Source organism: Apodemus sylvaticus, chromosome 13 (genome assembly GCF_947179515.1).
Source record: "Apodemus sylvaticus chromosome 13, mApoSyl1.1, whole genome shotgun sequence".
In the NCBI taxonomy this organism is placed as follows: domain Eukaryota; kingdom Metazoa; phylum Chordata; class Mammalia; order Rodentia; family Muridae; genus Apodemus; species Apodemus sylvaticus.
Genome location: NC_067484.1, coordinates 23,104,496 through 23,111,712, shown reverse-complemented (window position 1 = coordinate 23,111,712; position 7,217 = coordinate 23,104,496).

The following is a 7,217-nucleotide window of genomic DNA, read 5'->3' as shown; positions in this document are numbered from 1 at the left end:
CCTAGTGCTGTGCCCCTTTAATACAGCTCTCGTGCTGTGGTAACCTCCAGCCATAAAATTGCTTTCCTTGCCACTGCATGACTGTAACTTTGCTAGTTACGAGTTGTAATGTCAATATTTTTTGGAGATAGAGGTTTTCCAAAAGGGTCACAACCCCATGGGTTGAGAACTGCAGGCTGGGGTTCCTCTCAGCTTGGAATTCTATCTTTGTCTACCTCTGCCCAAGGCCTGGCTGTGTGGCCCCCACAGGGCTGTGACCCAGGAAGCCACAGGGCTAGAGTATCTCTCAATGTGAAGTCTACTTATATCACATCTTGTCGCCATGACAGTGGCATGGTAGAGACCATTCTTTTCTTCTTCCTTGGAAGAATCAGTGGGAGCCTCCAATGAGCAAGTTTAGAATAAGCCCCACCGCCCTCTGCCATCTCCTGCTGCATGCCCACCCCTCGCTCCTTCCACTTTATTTCTAAATAGCATCGATTCTCACTCTCTGTAATGCTGTTAGCGTAGCTCTCCGCTATGGAGGTTCAAGCCTGAGATGCCCTCGCGGTACCCCCACTTAGACCTGCATCTGTGTTCTCCTCAACTCCAGCTTCTCTGTGAGCTGCAGGGTCTGGAGTGATCCTCCGCAGTTACCGCATTCCTAGGCCGCGAAAGACCCTGGGCTCGGAGCCACCGTCACCTTTTCAGGGGCAAGGGCACTTTCAGACGTGGTGCTTCCTTCTTGTTTACAGCACACACACCTGTGACAGATGGCCCACAGGCTTCTATCTCTCAGATGTGTCTTCTTCCAAGAAGAGTGTGGTGGTCACTTTACCCTGATGTCCCAGCTGTGTTGAGCTCCGAGCATATTAAAAGGTGACTTGGGGTAGGATTGGGGTGAGAATCTGAGAATGGAAAATGCAAGAGGTCCCAGGGTAGTGGTTTTTAAGGAAGCATCTCTTGGAGGGTGTGATTAGACAGGGGAGATTCGGTCAGGATATTGGACAAGAGCAGGAGGCGGGAGTGGGGTGGGAGAGTGGGAGTGGGGTTGGGAGGGTGGGGAGAACCACTGATAGTTGAGCAGCAAATGCTGGGGTGGACTTAGAGATCACAACAGAAGAGTGGCCAGTGGGGGAGTTTAGTGTGGGAGCAGACGTGGGGTGTGTGAGAATGAGCTGTGTGTAGCAGGTTGTACAGGCTGTGGGTCCAGAGCACAGACTGTGAGCGTTCTGATGGGAAGAGATGGTTAGCTGTGGACTTCTGGTAACTGCCTACTCTCTTGGGTGTCCCCTGCAGGCTGGATGTCAAACAGCACTGAAACAAATCCAAACCTAGAGAGCAGAGCTGTCTTGAGTGGTTCCTGCTTTCTCTTTTCTTCTCTCTGACTATCGGATCACACACTAACAAACTCGGGGTGCTAAATTCAGGTTGTTTCCAAGACTGAAGACCAACCGCCCCCTCAGATTGACTTTTCTATCTTCCCTCTTTAGATGCAGCCACAGCACGAGGAAGCGCGTAGTTCCTGGACCTCTGTGTAAGCTCTCTACACGAATAGTTTGGTTCAACTCTTCTGGAAGTCTCAGCTGCTGTAGACAGCTATTTTATTGTTTGCTAACCCCGCAGATAGCAATAAAAGTAAAATGAAAACAGATTTGCAAAGCAACTTTCCACTGTCCAAAGCACTTGCCCATAGTGCTAGTTAATATTTAATGTTTTCATACAATATTTATTTAACAGCCCCATGCTCCTGGCAGCAGGGATGCAGGTGCAAATAAAATGGCACGGTCCTCAGCCCCACGAAACTCACAGTTCAGAGGCGGAGAGGCCACTGTGACACAGAGGTGGGCTAGAGCTCATGTGCGACTGGCACACGCACAAAGCTGAGAGGTCAGAAGAGGACCAATTACTTGGGGGAACAATGGCAGACGTCCTGATGAGGTGACATTTAAGAGACTTGAGGAATCTGGGCTGAGAGGCGGAGGCACGCGGGGCGGGACGTTAGTATCACGACCTTGAGAAGTGAGTCTGACACTGGAGGAATGGAGATGTCTGTCTGGTGGGATGGATCTTGACAGCCATGAGTGGATAAATGAGGTCAGGAATATGGTCAGCCTGGGCTGTGAGGACCTACTCTTTGATTGCTTCTCCTTTGAGAAAGAGGAGGTCTGATGTACCAGGAAACTCTGGGGAAGGAGGCCACTGGAGGACCTACGGGCAGCCCTTGCACGATCCTCTGTGATTTCATCCCCATCTTGAATGACATGCCCGTTTCTCGGGGCTGTCCTGCCGACAAATGTCGTTCCAAGTGCCACACCCAGCTCGTGAGTGGTCAGCGCCAATGCCTTCGACAGGCGACTGCTCTTCTCCCACCGTTCCCGTTCGTGAAACTGAGACAACAATCAGATTTTAAATAGGCAGACAACTGGCTGCCAAGCCACAGGGAAGGGGCTAGACATGGTGCTTAACAATCATACGCAATCTGTCACCGACACCCGTGCTCCTAGCTCTCCAGCCATACCATCTCTCTGAGGCTGGAGCATGAGCGTTGCATGGAAGATTTCAGGGCCATTCCCGAAGCACATTCATTCCCCGCTCTTAGATGGAATTGCTTTAATACGTAGGCAGCGACATTCCCCCTCTGCAACTCCATGCCCGTATCACCAGATCCTCCCTAGATATTTGGCCTCGGCAAGGCTACAGAAGAGGACAGAGAGTAAGAATAGGAGACGTGCAAACAGTGTAAAGGGACCAATCAGCCTGGTCCCAGGGTGCTTTCTGCTCCTTCCTCTCCTGACATGCCCGCCTCTAGCTTCTTTTCAAACAAGTCCTCTCTTCCCTTTTTTTCCTAACCTTGGTAAGATTTGAGTCCAACTGTCTACACTGACATACCAGGGTTCTCCTCCTAGGGGATTTATAATTTCCACTTTAGTTCTAACCATGAAAATCTATATGCTGGTGATGAAAGGTTGAATATCGCTTGAGCTATTTAGGGACGTTGTCTCCGGAAACTTAAAAGATTGTATACTCAGAGCTAGAGAGATGGTTCAGAGATTAAGAATACTACTGGCTGCTCTTCCAGAGAACCTTGGTTCAATCTGCAACACCCACAGGGCAGCTCACAATGGTCTGTAACTCCAGTTCCGGGGAATCTGACACCCTCATACAGACATATATACAGGCAAAACACCAATGCACATAAAAAACAATAAGAACCGCTGGTGGTGGTGCACATCTTTAATCCCAGCACTCAGAAGACAGAGGCAGGCAGATCTCTGAGTTCAAGGCCAGCCTGGTCTATAGAGTTCTAGGACAGTCAGGGATACACAGAGAAACCCTATCTTGAAAAACCAACCAAACAAACAAATAAATAAATAAGAATTATTAAAAATTTAATAATAAAATACCATATCCTGAGCTTCAGGAGAAGGAAAGGGAATATCCAGGAGCCTTTTGAGAGACTTGAGTAGAGGATTTTGTGACTGGGGTACTGAGTGTACCAGTCCCTGGAGTGCTGTGGCATATTCTCCCACTGCCAGGCCACTCAGGTGTCAACTGGCATGTCATACTCATTTGGAACTCTCCGGATACACAGACAAGTGTGATTTTGTTCTGAGGCACCTTCACCACTCAGTGCTTCCAATCTGATAGTCACCTTCCGTGTTCCCATTCCACACACCTCCTACATGACCAACTGACAGCAACTCTCCCTCCTCCCCCAACATGCCCAGGTCTTGTTTCCAGAGGAGGCTGTTACCAAGGCAACACATCACTGGCATCACTCGGCACTATCACGTTCTGCCACCTTCTTCCCGCTTCACACCATGTGCAAAGTTATCTAAGCCAAGTCTCCACGTCAAGGTGGAGAAATCCCCCATGTTGGAGTCCGTCCTACTGAGCAGCAGCTCCAGAGGTGCAGAGAGGGCACAGATGGATCAAGCTACAGCTGGTCAGGCATTGGCCACCCCTCCACATGACAACAGGGCTCTAATCCATGGTAACGCTCAACTGCGGAGATGACCAGCGGAAAATTACCACAGGTCAAGAGATTTCCATGCTTCAGAAAGGCCAGAGTTCAGAGACTTGGTCCGGAGAGCAGTTCGGTCTGCTGAAGTTGAAGCAGGGGGCAAGATCAGCTGGGGCGATGCTGTCAGCCCCACGACACACAGAGGCCCAGACTGAGGCCAGTAAGTACAAAGAGGGGTTAAGAAGGGAGAATTCCTCAAAGCTGGCATTAAAGCACTGTGCCTCCCTTCCCAACCACTGGCCTCTCTGAGGAGAGAAGGAGGCATTTCCTCCCTCTTTAGACCCCTACCTTGTAGAAAGCTGCCACACCCATGCAACTCCAGTGCCGGGAGGTGGAGATCCTCACTGCTGTGTGTCTGTATTAAGGACAGTGGAGGACAAGGCAGCAGTCATTACTCTGTAAGAACACCCATCCGTAGCATGTCTTGTAAGCAAGGGGAGAATGTTAGGAACCCAAGCTAAGCAAGCTAAGCATCTGAGCCCACCATGCTGCCTCCCAAGTCAGCTGCTATGACTTGAGCAAGGACCCAAATATGATCCTTCAATGCACACTCTGTATATGTGAGTTATTTCCTGGACTACTGGCCCCAGCCTGTTAATGCACAGCTGACTGGGCCTACTGGGGCTCCCGGTTCAGTGGACCTGGGAGGAGACTGGAGGGTCTGCATCCTAGGGGAGACCAAAACTATCTGTCCAGGGACAGACTTTAAGAACTGCTGACTCAGGGGCTTAAAGAAGGAAGGATGGGGTATGGGTTCAGACTCCCCTTTCCAAGGCATATCATAAAAACAGCTGGGGAGTGTGGCTCAGTGGCAGAGCATCCCAGAAACATATATGCATACATATGCACACATACAATACATATACATAATACATAAAACACAGATATATGCACAGACATATACATGCACACATATACAATGTACACACACACACACACACACACACACACACACACACACACACACACATATACACACACCTCTCTTGTCCCAAGAAAGCAAAGGCAACTACCACAATGACTGGGTAATGCAGGCCTTTTGTCTCACTATGAAGGTTCAAGTCTGAGGCTGGTTACCAGTGACCCCCACAATCTCCTGCATACTGTTAAACACGAGCACCAACCAGGCTTGAATACTATAGAGTTTACCATGTTCTCTGCTCTGCCAGGCCTATGGTTCAGTGATGCTGAACTGGTCAACAAAGATAATTAAATGGTAGGCAATGTTGTCCTCCTGGCTACTTCCATGGGTTTATATTTAGGAGTGAAACTGCTCCTAAGAAACTCACTGCTTGCCTTGGTAAGCTTTGGATTTAGGCAACTGCTTGGAATTTTATTTCACTTGGTATATCATTGCGGTCATTTTATAAAATAAGGCAAAGGAAGCCAGAAGAACCCACACACCAGCCAAGACTTTTCTAAGCTGAATTTAAAGCCAGCACTTTGTAGTTTAATTTAGAATGATCAACTGAGCAGTCACCCAAGCCCTATTTCTTAAAATTCCCTCGGGTGGAATTCTTCAGCTTTTGTGCTTACCGCGTAGGCTGGCTTTCAGAGTCTTCAAGGAAATTTCCTCTTCCCAAATATACAATAATTTGTTTTCGCTGACGGGCAGCAGCAACCATACAGTGAAGAAAATAATTAGTAAATCCATTAATTAGGATTCTGCATGCACTGCTATGATGGTTAGCATTTGTTTAGTATAATTATAAATCCCATGCCTTTTACTAAAACCATTAATGGTGTTCAGTGCATACTGTTTGTATGTTTGCAGAGCCAAATTTATTTTGTTTTGTAAGTAGAAAATGAATTTCGATACAATGTTATGTCTGAAGGTGATCATATGTAAAATCTGAACGCTTTAAAATAACAAAATCTTACAGGACACACACACATGTACATACATGTATACACATACATGCATACACTACAGCAGGTACTGGGCTATGCTACTTAGTATAAACTCACTTTTAGCCATTTCATTATAAAATCAATCACTGAAACCTTATTCTTATGTAGTACTTATTAGAAAACACTGAACCTTATTCTTATGTAGTACTTATTAGACTACTTCTACACATTACTGAGGAAATCTTTATCCACAAAGACTAAGGTATGACAAGTGTCACTGCAACTAAAAGACATTTCACATTCAAAATCTAAGTTATTTTTAAGCTAAAAGAGATGGCAGCATAAACATCAAGAATAGCTAAAAATCAAAAGAGCACATCAAAGGATCCAGTTAAAAATTGAGAATGTATGAATGATGCTTGGGAAATCACTTTAAAAAGAGATAACAAAATAATTTTTAGAGTTTAACTCTAATCTGCAGGACAACAAGGCGCCTTTGAATATAGATTGCAAACTACAGATCTGTGTGACTCTCTTCACAGAGTGGCTCAAGAAAAGTGGAGAGGCCGAGTCCCAATGGAGACCGGTGACAGCATGAGATTAGAGCTGGTATTGCCTAGAAGATGCCAGCCCACTTTGTATGCTGCAGGTTTCAGAGTTAGAGGGTGAAATGGAGAGGGAGGGGGAGGGGGAAGGGGGAAGAGGAGAGGGGAGGGAAGAGAAAGGGGAGAGGGGAGAGGGGAGAGGGGAAGGAGAGGGACAGAAAGAAAACAGGAGGAAGAAAAAAGAGAAAAAAAAGAGAAAGAAGAGGGGGTGTGGATGATGTTGTTTGGGAAGAGATGCCTTCAGGGGCCAGGGATGGGGGTGATTTGTGATTTTAGGTGTCATAACAGGAATTCTCACTAAAACTCCCTGAGTTCTCTCCTCCCCCCCTCTCTCTGTGTGTGTGTGTGTGTGTGTGTGTGTGTGTGTGTGTGTGTTGCCAAGTAAGAAATTAGTAAATACTGTATGGGAGCATGGATCTAAAGCTAGCCTACCTCAAAAAAAAAAAGAAAAGAAAAGAAAAGAAAAGAAAAAAGAAAAGAAAGAAAGAAAGAAAGAAAGAAAGAAAGAAAGAAAGAAAGAAGAAATGGGAACAGTTACACATTAAGAATTCAGCCTTTCTCACTTTCCCTCATTCTCCCCCTGACAAAACACCAAGCTCACAAGGGGCAGTCATGGAGAAGAGTCTTCTGAGTGCAGGCTGTGTGTGAGAAAGGGAGATGACAGATTCCTGTCTTGGAACTCAGCTCGTCTGGCTCAGGTTTAAAGGTTTCTGCTTCTCTGGTTCACTCACATTGGCAGTCGGCGAGCCTGGCAT